General features: G+C 39.0%; 1 long non-coding RNA gene across 1 annotated transcript; it reads right to left on the bottom strand.

Annotated features, from left to right (window-relative positions):
- Positions 1 to 2,010: 2,010 nt before the first annotated feature.
- On the bottom strand, positions 2,011 to 12,900 carry LOC123571696 (uncharacterized). Its single transcript, XR_006695913.2, has 3 exons — positions 12,657 to 12,900; positions 4,395 to 4,504; positions 2,011 to 2,129 (listed from the first exon to the last, which is right to left on the bottom strand). It is a non-coding gene; the product is annotated as an uncharacterized lncRNA (long non-coding RNA).
- Between the last annotated feature and the right edge of the window lie 2,536 nt (positions 12,901 to 15,436).

Raw genomic sequence — 15,436 nt, 5'->3', positions numbered from 1 at the left:
GGGCGATGGGCAAGTTTGATTTGAACCATAGTTTGAGGGTATGACAAACTCCACATTCTAGATTGACGCTTCTCACACTTTAGCATTCATAAAACCACCTGGAGAGCTTGTTAAAAATACAGATTCCTGGACCTGATGCTTGAAGACTCTGATTCAGGGGATCTGGGATGAAACCAGAGACGGCATTTCTAACCTAGTCCTGGTTGATGCTGGTGCTGCTGGTCCACAGTCCATAGTTCGGGTACAACTGTTCTAGGTGAATCCTGTGTAGGATTGCAGCTACTAGGACAGGTCTAACCAGTCCCAGACCCTTCATCTACCAGGACAGGTGGCTAACGCCCCCGAGGAACTCTCCCATCTCAGGAACTGCCAAGCCAAACTGCCCCACTTTCCATTCATTCTGAGAGAGTGAATGGCTCCGGGAGTAATCTCCCTGTCTCAGAACACTCTTATGACCACACATAAATTTACTTTAAAATAAGCAAGGCGTGAACATATCAGAATCCACTTAACATGAAGACTGACAGATTTCAGAATAATGTCCTTGTACTACAAATACCCCCACCCCAGGATGGATTGCAGAGGGCTTAGAAAAGAAAGCCTAGATGGATATCCACATCTGTGAGTGAGACAGAGAGACAGGCTCAGTCACTCTATCCTCCTCATAGCCTTTCCCTGTTCTTCGGGAAAGGGGCAGTGAACAACGGATCTGTGAAAAGAGACCTTTTGACTCTTTCCACATACTAAGCTCCTGAATCAGGCTGGTGTGCTTCAGACATAGCAACACTCTTTAAGGCGGAACATCTGGACAGGGCAAGAAAGGGATTGGCCACATGGACTGGTGGCCAGCTCCAGATGTCTCAAAGGAATAAAGACATTCCCTTGTACAACATCAGAACCATCTGAGCATGCTACAAAATGTGTTTAATTTTGAATCTGAATATAGATTAAAATGTCCATGATTTAAGTCAACAGCAGGAAGACCTGACACTGAGGGACTATGACAATAAAAATTCCTAAGGACACTGACTTGGAGGAGACATTTGCAGTAAATTACAACCATGTTAGGAACATCAGGCTCATAGTTAGTGGAGCATTTGGCTGTGGGTTGTATTACTTTAGCTAAATACTAATATGCATATCTAAGTTCATTCACTCTCCAGATCAGCACAGTATTGTAACAGCCTAATAGAGCATTAGCCTAATTTGATACGCAAGTATTAACATGAAAGGGGATGCCTTTCATGACAAGGTATTATTTCTATAGTAATTTAATATTTTATTGGTCTGAGACAATCCAGTGCCAATTTGCTTCCCTCCCCAAATACAGCCTAATAAACATGGGCTTCTTTGTTGTAGCTGTGGTTTAAGGACAGCCACAGTACGGACAGAGCATGAAGTTTTATTCCCCTGCTCCCCACATCAAACCTCTGTGTCTTCCTCACCACCAGAGGCCCATTGGCACTGTTGATGGTCTGTTTGCATACTTTTCTTTCTTGCCCAAGGGAAGTCAGATGGGATGTTTAAGATCCTCCCCAACTTCCAGATTCTAGGATTGAAAACAGAGCAATAATGTGCCTGCTGTATCCTAAGGCAGGAGATGACTTCACCTTTCCAGACTCCCTGGAATCCCCATGGAGCTGGGCTTGCATCTTATTTAAATGGAAAAGTACAGCCATGACTAAAAAGGAAAATGTCGGTCAGGGTCATGTTGGTGCCAAGGCGCTAGGAAAAAGATAAAGGTCACCATATTTTTCTCAGAACAGAAGCCTGCTGACCTGTTCCCCCAGAGCAAGATCCCTTGCCCTCCTGCCCCCTACTGAAGCACAGTGTGGGTCTGGGACTGACAGAGAGACCCTGCTGGCCTGGAACACAAGAGATGGCTGCCACTGCTGCCCTAGCTTCCCCTCCCACAGGGGCATGTACCCAACCTCCTCTTTCTAGAGCGTCTGACCCTGACCTTGGTCAAGCCCTCCTTACCTCTTGCAGTAGACTTTAAATTGAATTTCCTTGTCTCCAGGGTTTCTCCTGCTAATCCAGCTTCCACCCCGCTGCACAATAATCATTTAATAGAACAGTTCTGAGTAGAACACTCCTCTGCTTCAAAGATTTCCATGGCTCCCCATTGCCTAGAGAATAAAATTCAAATTCTTGTAGTTCTTAAGGTCCTGGCTATGTTTGCAGCTCCCTCTTCCACCTCCATTGTCCCTCCAAGACTTCACTGTTTTCTTCTGCTGCTCCAGCAAATTCAGGACTCCAAATGTACCATGACCTTCTCCATCTCAGGGCCTTTGCTCATCTGGGTTCCTGCTGCAGGGAATTCTGTCCCTTGTGCCTTTTGGACCACTATTCAACCTTTAAAGCCAAGTTCTGATTCCCTCCTTTCCAGAACATTTTCCCCATGCTCCCTTAGTCCATTTTTGTTACTATAACAGAATATGTAAGATTGTGTAATTTCTAAAGAAAAGAGGCTTATTTCATTCATGGTTCTGGAGTTTGGGAAGTCCAAGATCTGGCAGCCCATCTGGTGAGGGCCTCAAGCTGCTTCAACTCATGGCAGAAAGCAGAAGAAAGGAGAAGCTCTGTCTCTCATGAGAACAAATCGATTCCCAGGAAAACTAACCCAGCCTCTCAAGAAATCCATCTTAAAAACCTAATCACCGGCTGGGCTCGGTGGTTCATGCCTGTAATTCCAGTACTTTGGGAGGTCGAGGTGGGCGGATCACGAGGTCAAGAGATTGAGAACATCCTGGCCAACATGGTGAAACCCTGTCTCTACTAAAAATACAAAAATTAGCCAGGCGTGGTGGCATGCGCCTGTAGTCCCAGCTACTTGGGAGGCTGAGGCCGGAGAATCGCTTGAACCCGGGAGGCAGAGGTTGCAGTGAGCCGAGATTGCACCACTGCACTCCAGCCTGGAGACAGAGAGAGACTCTGTCTCAAAAAAACAAAAAAACAAAAACAAAAACCAAAACAAAACAAAAAAAAACCTAATCACCTCTTAAAGGTACCACCTCCCAACAGCACTACATTGGCCATTAAATTTCGACATGAGTTTTGGCAGGGACAAACCACATCCAAACCTACTTAGAATTAGTCACTTTTGGACCCCTATATTTGGTCTTCTAGTCTATTTAGTTACGTGCTTATTGGCCTCCCCAGTAGACTCAGCAGTCTTAAAGAAAGGGCTTGGTCTGGGCCACTAATTTTCTATAATCTGCAATCTTTGATATCCTTATATCTTTGAAAAAGTATCTATTATTTCTAAATGAAAATTCTGCCTATGTAGACTCATAGGACGTGTGAGTCAGAGGGATGTTATCAACTATTGGTGAGGGCAAGTCATTGCATCCGGGCCTATATCCCGCTCTGTAGCTAAGGCAGACAGTGATCATCAATCATGGTGCTCTTTCCAATGACCCCAGATGCAACTTTCTGATCCTTCCCACCCAGTGCTCCTAGCAGCAACCATTAATCAATCAGAGTTGATATTTACTTGCCATCCCCTATCTAGTTTCTTAGCCCTTATTTTCCAATTTCCTTCCCCTTCTCCTTTATGGCTGGTATTGCACAGAAGTCTTACTGGAAGCCCTAAAGGAAGTTCATGCTATAAAAGTTGAAATTTTCTATTCTTTTAATAGCCTCCAGCAATGAGGTAGGTCAGAGTTTGGGCAGAAATCTGAGATGTTCTTCTCTTGGGAAGATTCACCCGGCTCTCCTTTAACTCAAAAGAAACTCAGTGCAAAGTCTAGTTCAGCCAATTAGCTACACTGGTTGGTTAAAGCTAAAAGAAGACGATCAGCGTTCATGTTTAACTTTATAATATTGATCTAGAACCCATAAATGCCACCTCAGCTGTTCAACACTGAAGAACAGGCAACAGAGTTTTCTCCTTTGAAATGAAACTACTATATTTCTAATAAAGAAAGGAGCCACATTTAGGCGAATTTTACAAAAACATTTCTTATCTTTTTCAACAAGTCTCTCTCCATTTGAGGAAAAGCCCGGTGATATTAAAGAACCCACTGACACCTCCGCAGATGTGTTCACCCACCTAAGGTAGGGCCAACAACAGGACTGGATACACTCACTGGCCTGTGGCCTCTGAAATTCATCCTGACGCCAAACTCTTTTTACGCAACAACATGACAAGATCAAGGCCCAAAACAGACATTCCCCTCAAGTAGGGGTTTTAATTACTTCCTGTGGTACCAGAATAGAAAATTGTAGAGAATTCTTTCCCTTTACTTCAGTAAACTCAGCAACAATGAATTCAAACTAAAGGGAATCACATTTTGACTGTACTCGGTGGATACACTTCCACATTTATATTTACTGACACCCATTCAGAGCCAGATGTGGTTGTCTATCCTGGTGTTATAGCAGTGATTTACCTTGGAGAAAGCCTGGTCCATGGAGAACTTCCATCCGCTATACAAATGCATGCTGCAAATGACATTCACATTCATGATTTCCAGAAAAGGACAAAGAAGTACGACTTATGCTGTGCAAGCAAACAAAACAATAACACTGGTCAAACATTATTTCCCATTGATGTGAGTATTGGACTTCCTCTACATGTGCCCCAGCTTAGCTCCTCCCCTCGTCCCTTCCCTTGATAACTCCTGTCCACCTGTAAGAGTTCCTGCACTTACTGCCATGTTCGAGTGTCCCCCTCTGTTACCTTCTGCCTCCCAAACTTGATGAGTGAGCCCTCTCCATCTCTGTACTGCCCTCTTATTTTCAAACTCCCCTGCAACACTAATAATGCATAGGAAGATTTCCAGATTAAAATTATTATTGTCAGAACATGTTATACTGGGCCTCATATTCCTTTTCTATCAAATGTCCTTCAAACTGTACCTGTCCTATTGATTATTGTTACTTCTCTCACCAATATATTGCTGGAACATTACAATTGTTGAAGAAATGCTTATTGAGGGAATGTGTTTAATGAAGCTGTTAATATTTAGAGAAACCTTTCTTTAAAATAAGAAAAATGGCTGAGTTGAAAATCACTGAACTATCACTCAATTCCATTTTCCTGTTAAAGATGGACAGACAGCACAACAGACACACACACACACACACACACCATGGAAATAGTTCTTTCCATGAAGTTTCTTTAGAACTTTACTGTATGAATCTCATTCTATTGACTGTGGTCAGAATTATGTTTTCATCTTATGCAATTTATCTAGTCTTCTGTACCAGGCTGTGTATTCTTCATGGGCAAGGACTGGGTATTTCATTTCACCCACAGCACCCTCTAAGTAGAATTACCATGTGTCTTCTTGCTACAGAATTTTCTCTCTTTTCTCTTTCTCTCTCTCTCTGGATCTCATTTAAAAACACACACACACACACACACACACACACACACAACAAATAAAACGTGAGCCTTCCATACTTTGGCTGGGTTAGTTGACTATGTGGTGCCAAGGAAATGGCTTGGTGGTTTTTTAGTTTGGTTTGTCCTTTGTTCTCTGAATTTAGCATCATGCGAAGACAGAGTATAGCCTAAAGGTGTATTTAAAATGTCGTCCTGTTTCTGAGCTTACTCAGACAGGCAATAGAAAATGGCATTCTTGATAATTAATGCCCTTACAGAAATTCAGCACAGGCTAGCAACTGTAAACAATACGTTATTAGTCAGGGGAGGTGCTTGCAACATGAGCACGGAAATTCCCATGGATCTTCATAGGGCATCAAAGGGAAGATTCAAGATGCTCTGGATAATTTCGTTACTGTGTTTGCTTGATCATTTTATACTTAAGCAGACTGTTCATTACCATCATCTCAACCTCTTTTGCTAGCTTAAATTCCTCTTAATTCATTTATAAAACAAAATTAGAACGTTGACTGCAACCTATAAAATAAGTCCACATCTTTGTTTAATTATAGTTGCTATATACACTATTTTAGCATTACTGAAGGTATATAAAGAAGGAATAAAGGAAGATTATTATTCTGTTAAAATGCCAGCTAAAAACAAACAATTTTTAAAATGTACATTTATATCATGGCAAGAGACTGTGTTTAAAATCCCCAAACTCCTGAAGCTGTTTGAGAATTATGCCAGTGCACTGCAGAAAAAAAAAAAAAAAAAAAAAAAAAGACAAAACTGGTTGAACATAAGACATGAGTAGTTGAAATATGGTTTAATTTTTTTCCTTCTGATTCTTTTTCCCTCCTTTGGAAACTGATAAAAGATTTTGTATTTTTTTTTTTAATCGACCTCATTTTTAGTTTATTTTCTAAAAGTGGAGATGTCTTTACATATGTTCAAAAGTATGTCTGTCAAACCTTTGGAGGACTTCTCAGAATGAAGAAATCTACAATGCATATCTTACCAAATTGTTTGGGGATTTTCCACTTTTATGTGTTTGGGCATTTTTCCCTCTTAAACATCAAAACCTAATAATCGTGGCAGAAGGTTAAATATTTTCCATACTTTGTTTTTGAAATTTGTTCCTTTGAAAGAACGAACATATGGGGGAAAGAAATCTACACACCCAATCTATTATGATGGCTACCTCTGGGGTTAGGGAGTAGAACCACAAAGTGGGGCAATGAGGGGGCTCTCACTTCTTTCACCATTTTATTTACAATGAAAATGTATCCATGTGCCACTTGTACAATGTTCATAGTTACTTAAAGAAAAAAATCATATTTAGAGAAAAAAATATCGATTTGGATAACGGTAAATGTTTTATAGTATCCCAAGTGTGAAGATTACACATAGGATTGCAAAGAGGAAGAAATAGGGAGGAATTCCTGTTTGCTTGGCTGGTAGTAGCCACTCTTTAAAGCATTTCTGTACAGAAAGAGAAATAAAAGAATTGGTACTTTGATTAGTTACATCAAGATTACATTGAATTCATTTTCTCTAATGCCAGTTTGCTTTAACTTAATATCCCTTAAAAAAATCCATGCCCTCATGACATCATCAGTTCATGCACTATTTCTTGCGGCATTAAAATAGAAACTTAAAGTTTACATGTAACAACCGAATTCAATAGAGTACCTTATTTAAATTTCTAAATCTCTTAGGGGCTAGGAATGAAATATAATGCTAATCTAATTTAGTAATTTGTTCTCTTTCCACCAAAACGCACAATCATTGCTTGTGAAAGCCTCAATCCCATCCCCATCCCCAACTTTCTTTTTCCATAAGGCTGGGATGGAATTGTAGGCTGATTTGGAGCACAAAGTCCAGTTGCACCCCAGACTCCCGTCCCTAAACATCCAGTGCCATGGGATGTTTCATGACCACAGCATGTCCATCATGTTACTCTCCAAATGCAGGGATGAGGGTTGAATGGAGTGGAGCTTTTTAGTCTTCAAGGATTTAAAACTATGTACACACAATGCAAGCAGCTGGCAGGAGTCCTTTGTAAGTGTGTGTGTGTGTGTGTGTGTGTGTGTGCGTGCGCGCGCGCGCGTGTGTGTGTGTGTGTGCTGGAGAAAGAGTTGGATCAAATGAGTGGTTTCCTGTTCAGAGCAGGACATAAGTTTCCTTCCATGAAAGGAGATATAATTAATTCCACTTCCATCAGCACATCAAGAGGATGATGGGTAACTCAGCTCCTACCAGCTCTGGCTGCAAGGGAGATGTAGCCCAAGGGAAGTGACCCTTTATTGGGCCTGGGCTGGTCTCTGGCTGGCCAGGGAAAGCACACACCTCCACAATCCCAGACCCCTCCAGGTCCCCCTGGAGCCTGTCAATGTTTGAGTTCTGTCCTTTTTCCACTCTTGGGAGGACAACAATGTGTCTCCAGGTCCTGCAGTCTGGGTTTGATTAAATAATTATAAACTCCCAGCAGCAGGTCCATCATTTATGTCCTGAAACATGCCAGCATGTGTCTTTTGTGGCCATGCCAGCCAATCATAAAGCCACTCTCCTTATTGTTACTGAGAACACAGTGGTTCAATGTTTGTGCTTGTTCCTGGATTTTGGCTACAGAATGTTGCCCAGCAGTTTGCTGCTGGTGCCAGCATCACTACAGAACTTCATAATAAATCCTTTCTATATTTATTCAGTCCACTGGTCTGACACTGAAATTGCCTTTTATGAGCATATGATCAGAGGCTTCCATTTTCCACTTCTAACTCTGGGCGATTATATATTCTAACAGAAAAGACCTCAAGGCCTGTCGTCCATACATGCAACATGGCATGGGGACTGCCGACTGGCTGGGGGAAAGTAGGAGATTGGAAGTGAGTGAGAGTTGACCTTTTACCCCAGGCAAAGGAAGCACAGAGGTGATCTCTTTAATCCATTTGGTTAGAATATTTAAAATTTTCCACTTCCTCCACAACTAAAGCCCAAAATAAAGTTGCCAAAGCAAGGCAGTAATATTTCATAGTAACATGCCATCTCCTACAAAAGGGCAAGGGGAGAAGGAGGAGATAGGAATACCATTTAAGAGTTCAAGGAACTTTTAAAGAAATGTTTTTCATTCTTGCCTTAATTGAGTCACAAGTGATCTCTAAATGGCCCCAATGTTAAATATATCATATCAACCAAAACTAGGAAAGCGACTGAAATACCTGAATGGGAAGCCTTTTTCTATTTTTTGTGTACATGAAAAATCTCACAATAATTCAAATGGCCAGAATGACCTTCTGCTGATGACAATTTACGAAGAGGTCTCTAGAAATTATGATGTATAAAAATTTAGCAATGAAACACAGCTATGTTTTGGAAAGAGAAAGATGTGTTCTCTTTTCTTTGGCATAGTTCTGTCCAGGTTCAGAAAAATATGAGTATACATGGCCTATGTGCGTTTTCATTTTTGAAAAATGATCAAAACCACTCATTTATTGAAGGGAATACAATACGCAAAACGAGATAACAAAGTTTAGTGAAAATAAGCTGCGTAAACTGGAGGAAGAGTACTAGAATAACAAAATAAAACCCAGCAGTCGCTCATTTTTCATTACTATCTTTTGTTTGTGTTTACATTTCCTGAAATGCCATGGCATCATATCAGTCTGCAGATGAAATGTGAATCTCAAAAGAAGAGTTACTTTATACAAAGGTGGAATCAGTTGAAGGCTGCGTGTTTTGTTTTTACTGCATCCTTTAAAAGGATCATTAAAATGTTTCCACTCAATGCAGAAAACAATAATTATCCTTACAGGAAAGACTTTAGATATTACATTCCATTTTCAAGAAAATGGGTTTTAGAATAAATATTAATTAAATATATTTAAAATGTATACAGTTTGACATTATTTTTCAAAGTAAAAATATCTTATATTTTTAAAAACTGTAAGTTGAGTTTTTGTTGCTTTGTTTTTAAGATTTGAGAACTAACTTCTTTCAGTATTATAATTCCTGGTGACATCACATTTGCCCCAACAGTATTTAAATTGTACATGTATTTTTGAAAATGAAGCCAGTTATTGTTTTAAATAAACATATATTCAAATAAATTATTTTCAAATGTATCAACTTAAAGCTATACTACTATTCTAGTGAGACTAACTTAAGTTGGAGAAAAGTTATTAATAAAGACATTTCAGTATGAAATATATAGTAATATACTGTGCCTACACATTTCTTTGGGTGAATATTACTGGGGAAAATAGTTAGAAAAAAGAAAAAGTTTAAAATAGACCAAGTAGTCAAGAAGATAGACAGAGAAATGCAGTTTTGCCCTCCTTTAGCTTTATATAGGAACTACTTATGCTTGTAAACATGAGAAAGACGAAGAATTCTTAGACTAAATGTTTCAAAGGTAGAACTTTTTAGACATTTGTGAGAAAAGCTTGTTTCTTTTTTAAAAAAAGTGCTTTTAACAAATACTGCTTAAACAGAAATGCAGCCGTGTACAGGACTGTTTTTAGTTAAAAATTTTCAATGTGCCAACCAAAAAGCGATGTAATCGGTAACTCACCACTAGGGGGCCTTCCTATTGGTCCATTCTTATAAGGACAGTAATTAATAATAAATAAACTGCAAAGATGTACTCCAATATTTTCTATCACACACATAGAAATAGCTGATTAGGAAGTGACAAGAGTCTGGTTATTCTGTCATTTGGTTATTTAGATCGTATAAAAGTACTGATTAACTTTTTGCTTCTTCACTAAAACAGACTTTAAGAAAAATCAGCTGCGTTATTTTGGGGATTTTTAGTTCAATAATGGTTGTTTTATCTGCTTCTCACAATCTTCTTTTGTTTTATTGATTTTCCCCAGAGATGAAAATAGGGAACTTAATTTAATCCAACCAGTACATTGATTCAGTCTGTTTACTCAGATTAACCTAAACAGATATGCCAGCTTGTCAGAGCCTATGTTCGTCATCTCTTTTGACAACTCTCCAAACTGTGGTCGTGTTGAGAGCCAGTGGCGCCATGGAGTAGTCTTCAATCAGCAAACCTTCGTTGAGCATTTACTATGTACCGGATGCTGTGCTTGGTGCTGGGCTACAGGTGGAAACCAAGTTGGTGTCATGGTCCTCACAGACACAGCAAGGAACAAGGTGAGAAAGGAAAGGGGTTTTGAGGAGATTCCATTTGGACAGAATCCTGAATGGTACAGGGGAGAAAGCCATGGCAGTGTGATAGTCCAGAAGGGGGGATTTGGGATTTACTATTAGGAGGTCTGGGGTCAGGTCCTGTCTCCTTTACTCACCAGCTGATTATGAACTTGGACGCTTTGTGTCCAAGTGACACTTGGTGGACACTCTCTGACTTTGCTGTCTCACCAGGAGTGTTAACAGTTCTGGCTCTATTCCCTGCAACTGTGCCTGCACCTCCTCCCTCACCAGATTTTGGGAGGATCAAATGAAGTGAGTGATTTGAGATTACAAATGATTTTTATTGAGTGAATTTTTATTGAGTGAATTGAGAACTTTGATAAACAGGATGCCTTCTTGTCTCCAAGTTTTAAAATATTTAATAATCAATAGCACGAAAAATGTTCCAATGCATTAAGTTAAAATTGTTTTTGAAAAATATCATTTTTAATGTGAATACATACATGCATAAGAGGGTTAGCAAAAACATAATCCAAGATAATTATTTCTGGTTAAATTATGAATATTTTCATTTTTTCCTTTTTGCTTTTTGTACTTTCTGATTTTCTGCAGTGGCCATGAAATGTTTCACAATAAAATAATATTATACTAATTAAACAAAATCATAAAGAAAAAAGATATTGATAGAGTGAGTGGAAAAATTCCAGTTTCAACCAAGACAAAATTTCTCTTTGTAGATGTTTTGTTAAATATTCATGTGGAGAGATTTTCATCAAAATCTTTAGATAATTTTCAAATCCCCACAAAAACCATTAACATCAAATGTTTTAAAACTTAAGTTGAATTTTCCTTTTGTAGTCTAAATCCCTTTCACCTGCTTATTAAATTCCAAAAAGGAAATGTATTTCAAAAATGAAAATTATTTTTCAATGTAAATACACATCTACATTAACTTCTGTTTAAACGTGTTCCTTTAAGATTTGTTTTTAAAATAAGTGATTCCTTCAAATGCCACTACTTTTGCATTTGCTGTGCATTAGGGTGACTTCTGCTAATTTATACCACCTTTCAGAGTACATTAGAACAAGATGCATTTGAAAAATGCCCCAACATTATTCTTTCCACGGCACTCTGATTTTATGCATTTCCACCTTGCTTTCATAAACTATGTAACATTGACCTATCTACTTATTTTTTTCTGAATTCTCTTGGTGATAAGAAATTTGTTATACCTCCTTTTTTCGTTTTGCTTACTTTTAGAAACACAAGTCCTGAATTAATAAATTTTGGTTGTTAAAAACACAAAGGTCAGATGAAGTTCCAAGTCCATCCTCTCCTAGAGGCTGCCGTCAGTGCGTTGGATAGCGTTCCTGTTGTTGCTGCTTTTCTAATACATCTGCATCCAGAGATACAGACCTAAAGGAACAAATAGTTTGGCGTTACTTCTCTTTTAAACAACATAATCCGAATCATATGATGAAAGTATTGTTCCATACTTTCTTTTCCTCCAGATCTCTTAGAGATCTATCTGCATCAGGATGCATAGATCTACATCGTTTAAAAATAATCTATTTCAAACATGTATCCTCAGCCCTCTTTGGATGCTTAAGGTTTGTAAGGAACTTAACTATTAAGTGATCCAAATGTGTGATTTCAAGTCAGTTCAGGATATGCTAGACCCCTACTTTAAGCCTAGCACTGTGGATCCTGAGAGGAATGAGGTTATTACCCCTGCTCTGGAAGAGAATGTCAGATATTTCTTGAAAGGGGGAAGGAGGTAATAAATTCAAGGACTATTAACTCTTCTGCTGTATCATACACTTAATGTTTTAGATATAAGCTGTTCCACTTTAAGAACAAAATAATTTAAACTCTAGGCACCAAGATCTAGAAGCTAGAAGGAACCCCGGAAAGTCATCTCTTTGTCTGTCTTCTACCTTTAGACATTTAACTCAGGATGGAAAATTGAGTTGCAGGGAAAATGAACACTCAATTGAAACTGCGTACATGCCCAGAAAGAATCTGATGCTGCCTCAGAATCTGTTATTCTGATGTAGCTATTTCGTTCCTCGGCGTGTGTTTGGTATCTTGAATTTTCTTTATTATTTAACTAAGGAGTTGTCGCCTCATGTTTTCAAATAAAAGGCTTGATTGGTTTACTAACCTGTAACAGGGAGGTGGACAGCGAGTTTGTGGAAATATCTGTTAAGGGGTAGAAGCTTTTTCATTGAGAGGCCAGGCAGGGCAGATGTTTGCACAGTTCTGAGACCGGCCTTATCAGTGATGCCGCTAAATACTGCTACAGTTTTAGGGATGGTGAAGAGGAACCCCCACTCATTCCTTTGTACCCATCTTCCCTTCATACAGGTGCTCACATTTCTCTGAACTCTATGCTTAAGTTTCTAAGATTGCCAAAAAGGGTCAAACTGTGGGGGTATGTTTGGTGTTCTAAACTGGTTTGGTAGGAATGGGATAGGATACACGTAGGATTCCAGCTGAGGCAGAAGATGCAGAGCAGAGTTAAACTCTCCCAGACATTGAAAACCAGCCTGTAAGAAGCAGGCAGTCTTCTCTGTGCAGTTACAGCTCTACCGGCCCTAGGTCCCAGCAGACAGGCAAGAGCCTGCACTGCAAGGTACAAGCCGGGTCGATCTATCAGAATCCTTATCCTGTCTCCAACAAACACTGAGCTGTCACGGAACAATTGTTGGAATGTGAGGAGAAAGAGTTTTCTCTCTGAGACAAGGAAGGCAATTTTAAAAATAGATTGAACTATCAGAGATATAGAGAAATAATTTTTGATAATGCAACGTTTGACTGAAAACACCCAAAGTACGTAAGCTTAAGCAGGACATTTGTGTCTTAAATAAGTTTATTTTAAATACAAGAAAATGAGTTTTAAAAAATCACAAGATATATCAGAAACTAATGATTAACATCACAGAAAGATCTGCCCTGGCTAGCTTTACCATACAATATCCCAATGATGCACTTATATATTTATTTATTTATTCTTAAAACATGCTCTTTTTTGGTTGTTTTTAGGAAACAAATTGTTTTTGGATTCTTGAATCATAAAATATTAGAGCTTCACGTTCACGTCGCTGAGTTCTCCCAGGTAATGTCACAGGCATGTGAAAAGACATCTTAATAGTACTAGGAATTTTAAATGGTTTGTTAAAACGCACATCAACTAATAAAAATAAGACAGAATCCATCTATGACTGAGAAAATTGTCTGTAAATTCAACTTGTTTTCTTTTGTTTTAATTTGGACTTTTTAATATGCAATCAATATTTTAGGTCAATGCAATTCGATTTGTAGGCATAGGTGTATTTTCCTCCTATACCACAGACATAGGAAATACTAATAAAAACATGCCGTGGAGCTTGTCAAGGTGATCTTCTTTATGATGGCCCTGATTTCTGAGTGCAGAAACCACATAGATATATTCCTAGCCTCTAGACAACGTATACATTACATGTCTTGTCAAAATCAAATACTCTGATCTAGTAACAGCAGTATTTTTCATTTTAATTGACAAAGAGATGGTATTTATTAATAATTTTATGCAAATAGAGTGTCACTGAAATTTTACTCCAGTGAAAAAACAATTCTCTGAGTCAGAAAACTTATACCAAAATAATGTCAGATAACTTTGTTGGAAACTATGGCCATTCTTTGTGATATTACTGTGGTTTGAATGTGTCCCCCAAAATTTGTGTGTTGGAAACTTAATCCCTAATGTAACCATGCTGAGAGGTGAGACCGTTAAGAGGTGATCAAGTCATGAGGGCTCTGCCCTTGTGAATAAATTAATGTCATTATTATGGGAGTGGGTTACTTATTGTGGAAGTAAGCTCCTGATCAAAGATGAGTTTGGCCCCTTCTCTCTCACCCTGTCTTTGCCCATCTGCCATGGGATGACACAGCAAGAAGGCCCTCATCAGATAAGGCCCCTTGATCTTGGACTTCTCAGCCTCCAGAAGCATGAGCCAAGTACATTTATTTTCTTTATAAATTACCCAGTCTCAGATATGCTGTTATAGCAGCAGATTAAGACAGACATCAACAAAAAAATCAAAGTTATACAAAAATGCCAGTTTGACTTTTTTAACGTCTCTTGTTTTCTATGTAATGTACCATGAATTTGTTATTTATAAAATACGTTCTTGAAGCAATTTAGAGATTAATTCAAAGCAATTGAGAATTTAATCCATCTCACTTTTAGGGGAGGTAAGATTAGATTAATTTACTCCACGAAATTAAATAAAGAGCTCCTTTCATTTGGGCTCAGTTTATCTCCCTCCAGTTCCCAGTTGTGCAATCTGGAGTTTGTGAGGCAGGGTGGACATACCTTTGCTTGCATCAGCCACCTACTTCATGAGCTGCAGGTGCCCCTCAGAGCCTTGGCTTCCTGCACTTGAGTTTCAGCCCTCTGGGGCTTCATATGTTGCAGAGAATGCCTGAGGAACCCCGTCTTGCAAAAGTAGACTGAAGACCACATGTGTTGAACCATAGCCCATGCCAAGCTGCCCTTGAGGGAGAGGGCCTAATGCAGGACTTTGAAGGCAGGATAGAAGAAAGAGTCTGGGAAATGCTTTGGAAAATGGCAAAGCAATCCAAAAAGATTTTAGTTTTATGTCTGTTTAGGGAAGACCAGATATCGGACAGGATGTAATGTGACATTTAGATTTAATTCTGTTGATGATTTGCAGATTTGGAAATATACTTCCTAGATTGTCCAGTGTCCTTGGGAGCTGGATCTACCCAGGAGTGGTAGTTGCTAAGAAGAAATGAACCATGAAAAAAATTTACTGTGCTTTCACAGTCTGGAGCACAAGAAAAACATAGTGACAAGGTGTGCTAGACTGCCTCTCATCCACAGCAGAAAAACAGACCAACCTGGATTTCCACTTTATATCTACCACTGAGGAACTGTGT

The sequence above is a fragment of the Macaca fascicularis genome, chromosome 2 (assembly GCF_037993035.2).
Source record: "Macaca fascicularis isolate 582-1 chromosome 2, T2T-MFA8v1.1".
Classification (NCBI taxonomy): Eukaryota; Metazoa; Chordata; class Mammalia; order Primates; family Cercopithecidae; genus Macaca; species Macaca fascicularis.
This window is presented reverse-complemented; position numbering and strand designations above follow the sequence as displayed.